Consider the following 14,169-nt stretch of genomic DNA (forward strand, 5'->3'; position numbering starts at 1 on the left):
ATTTGTCTTTCTCTGAGTTATTTCACTTAGCATAGTACACTAGAGTTCTATTCATGTCATTGCAAACAGCAAGATATCATTCTTTTTGATAGTAAGTAATATTCCATTGTATACATATACCAATTCTTTTTATCCATTCATCAGTTGATGGACATTTGGGCTCTTTCCATAATTTGGTATTGTTGATAGTGTTACTATAAACATTGGGGTCCATGTGTCCCTTCAAATCAGTATTTTTATATCTTTTGGGTAAATACTTTGTAGTCCAATTGCTGGGTCCTTGGGTAATTCTAGTTTTAACTTTTGAGGAACCTCCACACTATTTTACAGAGTGGTTGCACCAGGTTGCATTCTCAACAACAATGTTAAGAGGGTTCCCCTTTCTCCACATCCTCGCCAACATCTGTTGTTTCCCGTGTTGGTAATTTTAACCATTCTGATAGGTTCAAGGTGGTACCTCATTGTGGCTTTGATTTGTATTTCCCTGATGATGAGTGGTGTTGAACATGTTTTCACGTGTCTATTGGCCATCTGGATGTCTTCTTTGGAATAATGTCTATTCATGTCTTCTTCCCATTTATTAACTGTATTATTTGGTTTTTGGTGTTGAGTTTGAAAAGTTCTTTATAGGGGCGCCTGGGTGGCTCAGTCAGCTAAGCGGGCGACTTCAGCTCAGGTCATGCTCTCGCGGTCCGTGAGTTCGAGCCCCACGTTGGGCTCTGAGCTGTCAGCACCTGTTTCAGATTCTGTGTCTCCCTCTCTCTGATCCTCCCCTGTTCATGCTCTGTCTCTCTCTGTCTCAAAAATAAATAAACGTTAAAAAATTTTTTAAAAAAAAAAGAAAAGTTCTTTATAGGTTTTGGATACTAACCCTGTATTCAATATGTCATTTGCAAATATCTTCTCCCATAACATTGGTTGCCTTTTAGTTTTGTTGATTGTTTCTTTCACTGTGCAGAAGTTTTCTATCTTGATGAAGTCCCAATAATTAATTTTTTTTCTTTTGTTTCCCTTGCCTCCAGAGACGTGTATAGTATGAACTTGCTATGGCCAAGGTCAAAGAGGTTGCTGCCTGTGTATTCCTCTAGGATTTTGATGGTTTCCTGTCTCATATTTAGGTCTTCATACATTTTAAATTTATTTTTGTGTATGGTGTGAGAAAGTGGTCCAGTTTCATTGTTCTGCATGCTACAGAACAGTTTTCCCAACAGCATTTGTGATGTGGCTTTTAAAAAATTTCTCCTGATTATAACTGATGGTTACTTCTGTTGTGATGACCTCATTCAGAGCTTGGAGCACTTAAGTAGACAGTCAAAATAGTAGGCATCTCTCTCTCCTCTGCTGGGTGATTATTACCACAGCCTTTTGGAGCACATAATGGCTGAAGGGTTTCATATTAGCTATACCTTGTTGATAAACAGCCTAGGGAATTCATGGTGTCCATGCACAGGAGAAACAATCTTCCTCTGTCTAGAATCGTATGAAAAGGTCAGAACATTATTTTATGGCTGGCTGGGCATTAATATCTTTTAAGCATTAAAGTATTCCTCCAGGCATATTTTCAAAATTTGTAAACCACTAAATTTCTAAACAAAATTATTTGAAATTCTACTTTCATCTGTTTTGACCATTGCATACCTTCTTCCCTAACTCCTTTTGGAAAATTTATTGTATTTCTCAGTGACATATAATTGGGAAATGTATTAATAGTGTTAGATAAATTCCAATGTGAAAAAAATTAGGTGTGTCATCCCTAGAAAGATAATCACTTCTCCTTGTTGGGATTGAAAATCAATTTCATATTGTTAAGTCAGAAATACTTAGTATGTGGTTTTGTATTTTGCTGGACTGCAGTATAATATATATCAGTTGCAGTCTTGTGCAGCAATATCTCCAGTGTTTTTCTTAAATTGTTATAGCCAAGGAAAACAGTATCATTAGAAAATTATGCTTTAGATCAAAAAGGTCAGGTGGCAATAAGTACACTTGAAGGGTTTTAAGCAGTGGAGAACCACACAGGAGTTTATATCCCAAACTCTGGATGGTTTACAGAAGGGAATGGGATTGCATGGCTTTAGGGGTATCTTAGATAGTACAGAAATCCAACACCTTATTCTTCTGCACGCCAAACCTCTACTTAGACTCAATTGTAACCCTACCACTTACAATTAGTATATTATTTTCTTAATGTGCTATTTGACACATGCAAACTATATTTTTTAATTGACGTACAATTGCCATACAACACTATATTAGTTTCATATATACAACATAGTGATTTGAATACATTACAAGATGATCACCACAACAAGTCTAGTTACCATCAGTCACCATACAAAATTACTACAATATTACTGACTATATTTCCCTTGCTGTGCATCATATCACCATGACTATTTTATAACTGGAAGTTTATACTTCTCAATCCCCTTCATCGATTTTGCACTTATGCCCAAGCCTGGCAACCAGCAATCTGCTCTTTGTAACTACAAAGCTGGGTTTTGTTTTGTTTATTTGTTCTGTTTTTTAGATTCTACATATAAGTGAAATCATGAGGTATTTGTCTTTCTTTGTCTGACTTACTTCAATTAGCAAAATACCCTCAAGGTCTATCCATGCTGTCACAAAAGGCAATATTCCATTCTTTTTATGGCTGAGTAGCATTCCACTGTGTGTGTATGTGTGCATGTGTGTATATACATATCATCATTTTCTTATCCATCCATTGATGGATTCATTGATGGATCAAATTTTTTCCATACCTTGGGTATTGTGCATAATGCTGCATGAATACAGGGTACGTGTATCTTTTCAAATCAGTGTTTTCATTTTTTCCCACAGATACCCAGTAGTGGAATTGCTGGATCATATGGTAATTCTATTTTTAATTTTTGAAGAATCTCCATACTGTTTTCCAAGGATGGCTGCACCAATTTACATTCTCACCAACAATACATGAGGGTTCCCTCTTCTTCACATCCTCTCCAACATTTGTTATTCTTTGTCTTTTTGATAATATGCATTCTGACATGTATAAGGTAATATTTCATTATTGTTCTTATTTGCATTTCCCTAATGATTAATGATGTTTAGAACCTTTTCATGTGTCTGTTTTCCATCTATATGTCTTTTTCAGAAAAAAAAAAAAGTCTATTCAGGCCTTTTGCTCAGTTTTAAATTCAATTATTTGGTTTTATTTGTTTGGTTTTATTGTTAAATTGTATGAGTTCTTTGTGTATTTTCAATATTAACCCCTTATCAGACAGTTTGAAAATATCTTCTCCCATTTCAGTAGTTGCCTTTTCATTTTGTTGATGGTTTCTTTTGCTGTGGAGAAGATTTAAGTTTGATACAGTCCCATTTGTTTGTTTTGCTTTTGTTTCCATTGTCTGTGGTGTCAGATCCAAAAGTAAACCCTAAGATTGTATCAAGGAGCTTACTATCTGTTTTGTCCTAGAAGTCTTATAATTTCAGGTCTTACATTCAAGTCTTTAACCCATTTTAAATGAATTTCTGTATATGGTATAAGAGAGTGGTCCAGTTTCATTCTTTTGCATGTAAAGGTCCTGTTTTCCCTGAAATATTTATTGAAGAGACTGTCCTTTCTTAATTATTCTTGCATCTTTTCTCATTAATTAATTGATCATGTGTGTTAAGTTTATATCTGGACTCTCTATTCTATCCCATTGATCTATGTTTCAATTTTTATGCCAATGCCATACTGTTTTGATTATTACAGCTTTGTAGTACACTTTGAAATCAGGTTGTTTACTAATTCTGGTTTTGTACACTCTCAAGATTATTTTAGGTATTCAGGGTCTTCTGTGTTTCATACAAATTTTGGATTGGTTTCAGTTCTGTGAAAAATGCCATTGGAAGGTTGATGATTGTTGCACTGAACCTGCAGATTGCTTTGGGTAGTATGGACATGTTAACAGTATTAATTCTACTAATCTATGAACGTGAAATATATTTCATTTGTGTCTTCTTAAAATTTTTTCATCAATGTCTTATAGTTTTTAATGTACAAGTCTTTCACCTCCTCATTTATTTCTAGGTATTTTATTAAATATGATGCAATTGTAAATAGGATTATTTTCTTGATTTCTTTCTGTTACTTAGTTGTGGCTAGATATGCAACATTTTTGTGTATTAACTTTGTATCCTCCAACTTTACTGAATTCATTTGTTATTTCTAACAGTTTTTTGGTGGAGTCTGTAGGACTTTCTATATCAAGTCATCTGCAAATGGTAACAGTTTTATTTCTTCCTTTCCAATATGGATGCCTTTTATTCCTATTTCTTGCCAAATTGCTATAGGTAGGACTACCAATACTATGTTGAATAAAAGTTGGGATAGTGGAAATTCTTGTCTTATTCTTGATCTTAGAGGATAGCTTTGACTTTTCACCACCGAGTATGATATAACTATGGGTATGCCATATATAGCCTTTATTAAGTTGAAGTATGTTCCCTCTATACCCACTTTGTTGACATTTTTAATAATAAATGAATATTTGTCAAATGTTGTTTCTGCATCTATTGAGATAATAGTATGACTTTTACCTTTCATTTTATTAATGTGGTATATCATGTTGATTAATCTGTGGATCTTGAACCATTGTTACATGCTTAGAATAAATACCACTTAATCTTAATGCATGATCCTTATAGTGTATCGTTGAATTTGGTTTACTAGCATCTTGGTAATTTTACATCTAAGTTGAACAGGGATAATAGCCAGAAATTTTCTTCCTTGTAGAGTACTTGTTTGATTTGAGTATCATGGTAATGCTTACTGTGTAAAAGGGGCTTGGAAGTATTCCCTCCTCTTCAAGTTTCTGTAACAGGTTGGGAAGGATAGTTATTAAATCTTTGAATATTTGAGAGAACTCGCCAGTAAAGCCATCTGGCCCTGGGCTTTTGTTTTGGTGAAGGTTTTTGATTAAAGATTCAATCCTTGCCAGTAATCAGTCTATTAAAAAATTTTCTATTTCTTAATGATAATATGTTGGAAGATTCTAACTCTCTAGGAATTTATAAATTTCATGTAGATTGTTCTACTTGATGGCATACAATTCAGAGTAGCCTCCTCTGATCATTTGTGTTTCTGTGGTAGAAGACATAACTTCTCTTTTATTTCTGATTTTATTCATTTGAACCCTTTTTTTCTTGGTTAGTCTATATACACGTTTTTAAACTTTATCTTTTCAAAGAAGCAGCTCTTAGTTTCATTGATTTTTTTATAGTCCTTTAGCCTCTACTTCATTCATTTCCATTCTGATCTTTATTATTTCTTTCCTTCTACTAAATTTGGGCTTCATATGTTCTTCTTTCACTAGTTCCTTAAGTGTAAAGTTAAATTGTTTATGTTTTTTGAGAGCCACTTTTGCTGCATCCTATAAATTTGGTATGTAATATTTCAAATTCTATTTATTTCTAATAATTTTTTCACTTGATTTCTTCTATGACCTAGTCATTTTTCAGTAATATGTTGTTTAATCTCTACATATTTATAGTTTTTCCAGTTTTCTCCTTGTAACTGGATTCAATATCATACCATTGTGGTCAGAAAAGATGTTTGATACTATTTCAATTTTCTTGAATTTACTGACTTATTTTGTGCCTAATGTGTGATCTATCCTGGAGAATGTTCCAGGTGCACTTGGAAGAATTTGTATTCTGTTGCTTTGGATGGGATGTTTTGTATGTATCTATTAAGTTCATCTGGTCTAACGTGTCACTGAAGGCTGGTGGTTATTTATTGATTTTCTATCTGGATGATCTATCCATTGATGTATATGGAGTGTTAAAGTCCCTTCTTATTGTATTGCTGTCAACTTTTCCTTTTAGGTCTATTAATATTTGTTTTATATTTTTGTGCTTCTATATTGGGTCTAAATATATTTATAATCTTTCTAGACTGACTCCTTTATAATTAGATAGTACCCCACTATGTCTTTTATTGCAGTCTTTGTTTTACAGTCTATTTTGTCTGATTTTTTTTAATATCTGAACCAGTTTTCTTTTAACTTCCATTTACATAGAATATCTTTTTCCATCTCTTCACTTTAAGACTATGTTTGTTCTGATTTCTGAAGTGAGTCTCTTATAGCCAGTATATAAATGTATCTGTATTTTTACACATTCAGCCACTCTATGTCTTTTGAGCAGACAATTTAGTCCATTTACATTAAAATTAATTATTGATAAGTATGTACTTATTGCCAGTTTGTTAATTATTTTCTGTCATTGTATTGTATTGTATTGTATTATTCCTCTTTGTAACTTTTGTCTCTTTCTTCCATTTTGATTTGATGAGTTTATCTTTAGAATTATTATATAAATTATAGATATATATATTACATATATATGGCAATCTCTTTTAAATCTATAGAAACGTTAAACACATGACCAAACTCTACATTTTAGTCCCCAAACCCACCAATTATTTATGTTTTTGGTAGTACATTTTACAGCTTTTTATTTTATGTAGCTCTTAACTAATTATTGTAATTTTAGTTTAGTTTATTATGTTTGGCTTTTAACCTTCATAGGAACTATTTTATAAGGTTCAATCCACTACCTTTACTGCGTATTAACCTTTTCCAGTGAGAATTTTACTTTCGTATGTTTTCTTATTATTTAGTGCCATTTTTTTCCAGCTAAAAGAAGCCTTTTTAACATTTCTTGTAAAGCTGCTGTAGGAGTGATATACTCATTTAGCTTTTACTTTTCTGGAAAACGCTTTCTTCTTCAATTTTGAATGATAACCTTGCAAAGTAGAGTATTCTTGATTGGAAGTTGTATTGTTGTGGTTGTCCTTTCAGCACTTTGAAAATGTCATCCCATTTCCCACCTGGCCTGCAAAGTTTCTACTGGGAAATCTGCTGATCACCTTATAGGTTTCCCTTTTATATAACAATGTGTTCCCTTGCTTCTTTTAAGATTCTTTAACTTTTGACATTTTATTTTTAATGTGTCTTGGCAGAGATCTCTGGTATTATCTTATTTGGAATTCTTAAATTATCTTCCATTGGATATATATACCACATCTTTATCCATTCATCAGTCAATGGACATCTGGGCTCTTTCCATACTTTGGCTATTGTCAATAGTACTGCAATAAACATTGCAATGCATGTGCCCCTTCAAATCATCATTTTTGTAACCTTTGGATAAATACTTAGTAGTGCTATTTCTGGGCCATAGGGTAGTTCTATTTTTAAATTTTTGAGGAAGCTCTGTTCTGTTTTTCAGAGTACCTGCAACAGTTTGCATTCTCCACCAGCAGTGCAAAAGGGTCTCCCTTCCTCTGCATCCTCACCAACTTCTGTTGTTTCTTAACTTGTTAATGTTAATAGACATTCTGACAGGTGTGAGGTGGTATCTCATTGTGGCTTTGATTTTTATTTTCCTGATGATGAGTGGTGTTCATCATTTTTCATGTATCTATTAGCCTGTCTTCTTTGGAAAAGTGTCTGTTCATATCTTTTGCCCGTTTCTTCACTGGGTTATTTGTTTTTGGTGTTGAGTTTGATAAGTTCTTTATAGATTTTGGATACTAACCCTTTATCAGATATGTCATTTGCAAATATCTTCTCCCACTCCATCACTGCCTTTTAGTTTGGTTGATTGTTTTCTTCAATGTGCGGAAGTGTTTTATCTTGATGAGGTCCCAATAGTTCATTTTTGCTTTTGTTTTCCTTGCTCCAGAGATATGTCTATTAAGATATTGCTATGGCCAAGGTCAAAGAGGTTGTTGTTTTCTCCTCTAGGATTTTGAAGTTTTCCTGTCTTAGATTAGGTATTTCATCCATTCTGAGTTTATTTTTGTGTATGGTGTAAGAAAGCGGTCCAGATTCATTCTTCTATATGTCACTGTCCAGTTTTCCTAGCATCATGTGAAGAGACTTTTTTCCACTGGATATTCTTTCCAGCTTTGTCAAAGATTAGTTAGTTGACCAGTATCTTACTATCTTGATGATTATAGCTTGGCAATACAGTTTGAAGTCCATAATTGTGATGCCTCCTGCTTTACTTTTCTTTTTTAATATTATTTTGGCTACTCGTTGTCTTTACTGATTAAGGCAGCAGCGTTTAAAGTATGCAAAATATATACAGCCCTGTGGAGTTGCAATTGTAATCACTGCTTGCCTCCAGACCAGGAGATTCAGCAGTGTCCCATGGGCAGCAGTTGTAAAAATTAAGGTTCCAGACAAGTGTGGAAGTTCCTTTCTGGGAGGTTTTGTTGAGCTGTAGTGAGGCCAAAGAGGGTACATTAAAGTACTGTGTCCATGCTTATATTCCCTGGAATGCCTTTTTTTGCCCCAAGATGTGTGGAAAACTCGAAGCCTGTCCCTCAGGTGTAGCTCCAGACAGAGTAAATAGGCCTTTTTCACAGGAGGATGGGTTGTGTTTCAGTCTTCTGTCTGTGCAGAGCCATTGGCATGGTGGTCTGCTGAGAAATGCTTTCACTATTGTTACATTTCCATGGAGTTCAGAAACACTCATCCCTTGGCCATCAGGGTCTTACCATCAAAAGATGCTCACTGTGAATTGTGCCCAATGGCTTAAGAAAGGTAGCTGGAGACTGTAGGGGCAGTACATGCTCACAGCTTTAGAAAAGCAGAGGGAAATGGTCTTGGTTGCATATACCCATGGGCTTCAGCAATGCAATGGAAAAACATCTGTGTACGTGCGCGAGCTTAAGCCTAAGCTAAAACCAGGGGAATACCATGGCCATTGGTGCTTGGTATCTCTAGCCAGGGAGAGCGAGAGTGTTGTGACTTCCTGTACACATTTACTTAGCAAGGAAGTGAAACAACTTCACCACCATTCATGCTCACCTGCCCTGGCAAGGGAGCATGGGAATGCTGCAACTGCACCTGTTCTCCAGCTTCAGTAAGGCAGCAAAAGAGTGCTGCCACCACTCACCACTGCCTATCTTAGTAAGTTGGTGGGTGGATGCCATCTCAGCTTGTCCAGCTGTGCTAGCCAGGTAGGTGGAGAGTACAATGGTATCCACCAGCACCTTTCTCTCTGGGGAGAGTTTCAACTGTCACTTCCCCCTGCAGCAGATGCTTTTAGATTAGCAAATGACACTCCTTCACAGACAGTCTAGGCTCTTTTAAAACTGCTATTTTTTCTCTATGTCTTGAGTCAAGTGAGACTGCATGTGAGTCTTTTAAAAGGATCCTATATTGGGGCGCCTGGGTGGGTCAATCCGTTAAGTGGCTGACTTCAGTTCAGGTCATGATCCCATGGCTCCTGAGTTGGAGCCCCACACCAGGCTCTCCACTGTCAGCACAGAACTACCTCTCTATCTACCCCTCCCCCACACACTCTCTCTCTCTCTCAAAAATAAACATTTAAAAAATAAAAATAAAAAATAAAATAAAAGGATCCTGTAGCACTTGGGACCACTTGGATGTTGGCCCTATTGGTTTTCTAAGCCAGATCATTTAGGAGTTTGACTTTCCTGTCTAAATCCCAAGGATTAGAATGTCTAATGTGGGGCATCAACCCTCTGCTCCCCTAAGAGTAGTGTCAGACTAATAAGATCTCTCCCTTATTGTGTGTTGCCACAACAGGGGTGGGGTTTTTGGTGAGACCATGTTTCTTCCTCTCCTGTCTCAATGTAGTCTTTTTGTTCTTTGCTCTGGAGAGGCAGTTCATCTAGTTTTCAGATCTTTTACAGAGGGCAATTATCCATATTTAGCTTAGATTTGGTATGCCTATGGGAGGAGGTTGTTCAGGATCTTCCTATGCCTCCATCTAAAACCCTCACTCAGATAGAGTTCTCTATGTGGCAAAAAGCAAAGGAGTCTGTGACTGTGACTACAAGCTGAAAATCTGAAAACACAAATGAACACCACATTAAAAATATATTATTTCATACTCACATGTGTAAAGAAAAATTCCCTCAGTCACTTTGCCTAGGTATTCAGTGTCATTATTTTGTACAAAGGAAGAAAGGGAAGGGACGAGATCAGCTACTATTTACCTGCCATAGATCATAGAACACACACATAGAAAAAGTCTAGAACTGCACGTGTGCTTGCCTAGCGCACTACAATATTACATCAGCAGCAGCAGCAGCAGCAGCACTACCACTACTACTCCCAAAGGTTTTCTTTTAGTTAATGCTTATTCACAAAGAGATAGATGGTGCTTATAGACATGGCCACTATTGTATATTTGGCCAAAACCTAAAAAGTGACTTTTCTTACAGAATGACACAAGCTAATTAAAAATGGTAATATTTGACCTCCTCTGCACATTATGAGACAAAAAAGTAACTCAGAACCAAAATAAAACACAATAGAATAAAGCAAAACAAATAACAAACACTCCTGCAATAAAAATACTGTGGCAAAACAAAGAATAGACTAAATATAAACCTACTATAAAAATTAGATTTAAATGGATAGTAGACAGAAAATTATGTAGCTGTAGCTGAGTAGGTACAAACATGGAGTTAGAGTTATATGTGTCTATATATCCATGTAAAATATATTTTATCTCATGTCTCCCAAAGGAGTTTTTAAAGAATATATCATGAGGTTACATTCCTAGTTCAATGAAAAATATATAAAGAACATGATTTCCATATAATTTTTTACCCAAATTATAATACTTCTATGTTATTTACAGACATTGAAAAAAGACCACATAACATTAAGTGAAGTGATTCTATTTTCCTTTAGTGACATCAGGCAATAAGCTCTTTGAGACTTGGGTTTAGCAACAATACAGTAAGTGTATGTTAGGGGGAGTGGATTGATGAGTTTTGTGAATACTGAAAGAATGGAAAATTATATTCATTGAAGAATATGCATTCATTCAATATATAGTGACCAATAAAAATTATTAAGCAATTATTATAAACAAAGTTTTTCTCATTCACTGTGATACATCCGTAATAAAAAGAAACCTACTCTTGTCTTCATGGAGCCTACATCCTTACAGAAAACAGCATAGTAATGTCCGGCTCTTAATTTCTGAAGCTGACTATATGGTTTTTTTTAACAGATTTATCCTATTAGTCTGCCCTCATATTTTTATTTGGTACATAGGAAATGACAAAAAATATAGGGGGAAAAAATAAGGGGAAAAGAGCAAACTTTCTTTGGATTCATTTCAATGTTTATATCCTTTAAACTTATATAACTTGATCTTTCTTTTATAAATATGAAAAAAAAACTTGGGTCTGTGATACTGAAATATATATAACATCTATAAATACTCATAATACCATTTCTTCCTTCTAGAGTCTAACTGCTGTGATCCCTGTAATATAATGAATTATATAATTAAAACCTGTTAGGTGAGGAGGAAATAAATAGTAGTTATACAAAATTAAGTTTTTTACTTGAACCTAAGTAAACCAGGTAGATTCTAGGTGACAATAAAAAAGAATATTTTTAGGCCAGCCAAATGTAAAAATAAGAAAAATTTCTTAATCCATATTTTCCTGAAACGTATAAGATACCATATAAAAAAAATTAAAAACTTTTTTAAAAAAAAAGGGGGTGCCTGGGTGGCTCAGTCAGTTTTGCATCTGACTTTCACTCAGGTCATGATCTCACAGCTCTTGGGTTCAAGCCCCACATCCGGCTCTGTGCTGACAGCCCAGAGCCTGGATCGTGCTTACGATTCTGTGTCTCTGTCTCTCTCTCCCCCTCCCTCACTCATGTTCTGTCTCTCTCTCTCTCTCAAAAAATAAACATTAATTTTTTTTCTTAAGTTATCATGAATCTACACAATCTATGTTGATTTTCCACAAACGGGTTTCTTATAACTGTGAACAGAATAACTAGGATTGGTAGTTGTTTGATCTCAAAGAATATCTTACAGGCTTGTCTAACACATTATTGAATAAAGAAACCTCTTAGTCATAAGAAGTAATGGGATCAAGTTTAACAGAAAAAAAGCATTGTATACTAGAGGAAAAATACTAGAAATGTTTTACTGAAGCAAGCACAAATTGCAAAGATTTTACTAGTGACACATTTTAGAAATATCAGTGTTTCTACAGTAGTAGCAGTAGGATTAGAAGAGCAATAATACTTTGCATCAAGATGGCACAGTAGGAAGACTCTAAGCTCACCTGTCCCATGTTAACAGCTAGATTTCATACACATCCAAGTCAACAAACTGGAGAGTGATCCAAAGACTGGCAGAAGAAACTCCACAACTAAATACAGAAAAGAAGCTGCATCTGAAAACTCAGGAAGGTCAGAAAGCTGGAGGGAGACTGCATGCAGGAGGGAGGAGGTTGTGTGCAAAGAAGGCAGAGAACTAGGGAGTTCACGTGGGGAAGACTAATCCCGAGTATTTTGGGCTTCAAAAATAAGAGGGGTTGAATTCTGTGAGTGAGTTTGTAAAAACAGTGGGACTTAGAGCCTGGAGCTTTAAAATTCAGCTGAATCAGCACTGGGCCACCTGGGAGAGCAAGTGCGAGCTGGGTCACCACCCTTAGAGAGACAGTGTCCTGCCCAGAGAGGCAATATAAAAAATGCCAGGGGTGAATGGGAGACAGATCTGTTCATACTGACTTTGGACTGTGTTGGGGAACTTCTCTGAAAACAAGGGAGCTGGCAGTTACCATTTTCCTCTCCTGCCCCCCACATAAACACAGAACCACTTGTGGGTATCAGGGCCATACAGACGCTACTTAAACTGTTAGCAGTGTGCCATGCCCACGAGTTCTCTTGAGGACTCGTCCACACCAAGCATGCTAGTCTTGGCCCTAGGTTCAGGGTAAATTTTGTTAAAGACTTGTGCATGCACTGCCCAGCTGCTGGGCGCACAGCTGCTATCATGTGCCACACCCAGCTCCACACCGCACCCAGCTGCTGCACCCAGCAGCTTAACTCCAGCCATTGCCTCACATTGCACCCTGTCTCAGGCTCCTGGCTACTCCAGTGCACAGCCCTCAGCCACCACAGCATTTCAGAAGATAGAGGATAGGACTCCGTGGCCCAGCACAAATTTTCCTAACACTTCTGCCCTGCTCTAAAGTTCCCTTGCCAGCATGCCTCCTCAGAGCTGGCCTACCTGTGCCTCACTAACACCACAGAGAGTGAGCATAGCCCCACAACAGGCAAAGAGTCAGTACAGACGATTGCAATGAAAGGAAAAGTGACTCAGATACAATAGTAGGGCATAAGCAACACACATAGGATACTTTCCTAAAGTGCCAAGTTCTGGTGAACAGGGGACACTGCACTGCAGGACGCTCCAGGACCGACCTCTTCTTCATAAAGTCACTGCTTTCAAGAGCAGAAGACATAGCTGACTTTATTAACACATAGAAACATACACAGAGAGATAGACAAAATGAGACAGAAATTTATCCCCAATTGAAGAACAGGACAAGGCCATGGCCAGAGATTTAAGTGAAATAGATTTAAGTAACATGCCTGGTAGACAATTTAAAGCAATGATCATCAGGATACTCACTGGACTTGAGAAAAGCATGGAAGAGATGAGTGAGACCCTTAACACAGAGATAAAGAATAACATAACAGAGACAAAGAGCTCAACAAACAAAATGAAAAACATGCTTCATGTACTGAACAGTATGGAGGCAGCAGAAGAACAAATTAGTGACCTGGAAGATTGAGTAATGGAAAGTAATCAAGCTGAACAAAAGACAGAAAAAAGAATTATGGAAAACAAGAAGTACCAATAATATACAATAATTAAGTTGAGTACCCTTCGATTCACATTTGAATGTAGACACTCAAAAATATTCACCAACTCAAACAGACAGAAAGTGTTGTTTGGATTGGACAAGCCAGCTGGAAACTTATAAAGCAGAGTTTCACAGAGGAGGGACCAATGAAGAGAAATATGTTCATAAAGATGCATGTAGGTCCTACTGCAGCTTCAGCCAAATACCAATTTGCACATTTATAGCATGAAAGTCAGTTCTCAAAAATCTCATGGAGCTGGTAGTCATGTAAACTCACACAAGTTAAGTAGAGATATTATCAAAATCATGGTTAAGTATCTTAAGTGCCCCCAAAGTTCTGTATCTTAGGAGTGTGGCCAAACTAGTCCTAGATTAAATGATGCTCTAGACATGCTCTATTTAAACCTAACAACAGACTTCAAAATGAGTAAACTGATCTTAATTAAGTCCACTGCTTGCCAGAACAA

The sequence above is a fragment of the Panthera pardus genome, unplaced genomic scaffold, assembly GCF_024362965.1.
Source record: "Panthera pardus isolate Hobbes unplaced genomic scaffold, ASM2436296v1 HiC_scaffold_17, whole genome shotgun sequence".
Lineage (NCBI taxonomy): Eukaryota > Metazoa > Chordata > Mammalia > Carnivora > Felidae > Panthera > Panthera pardus.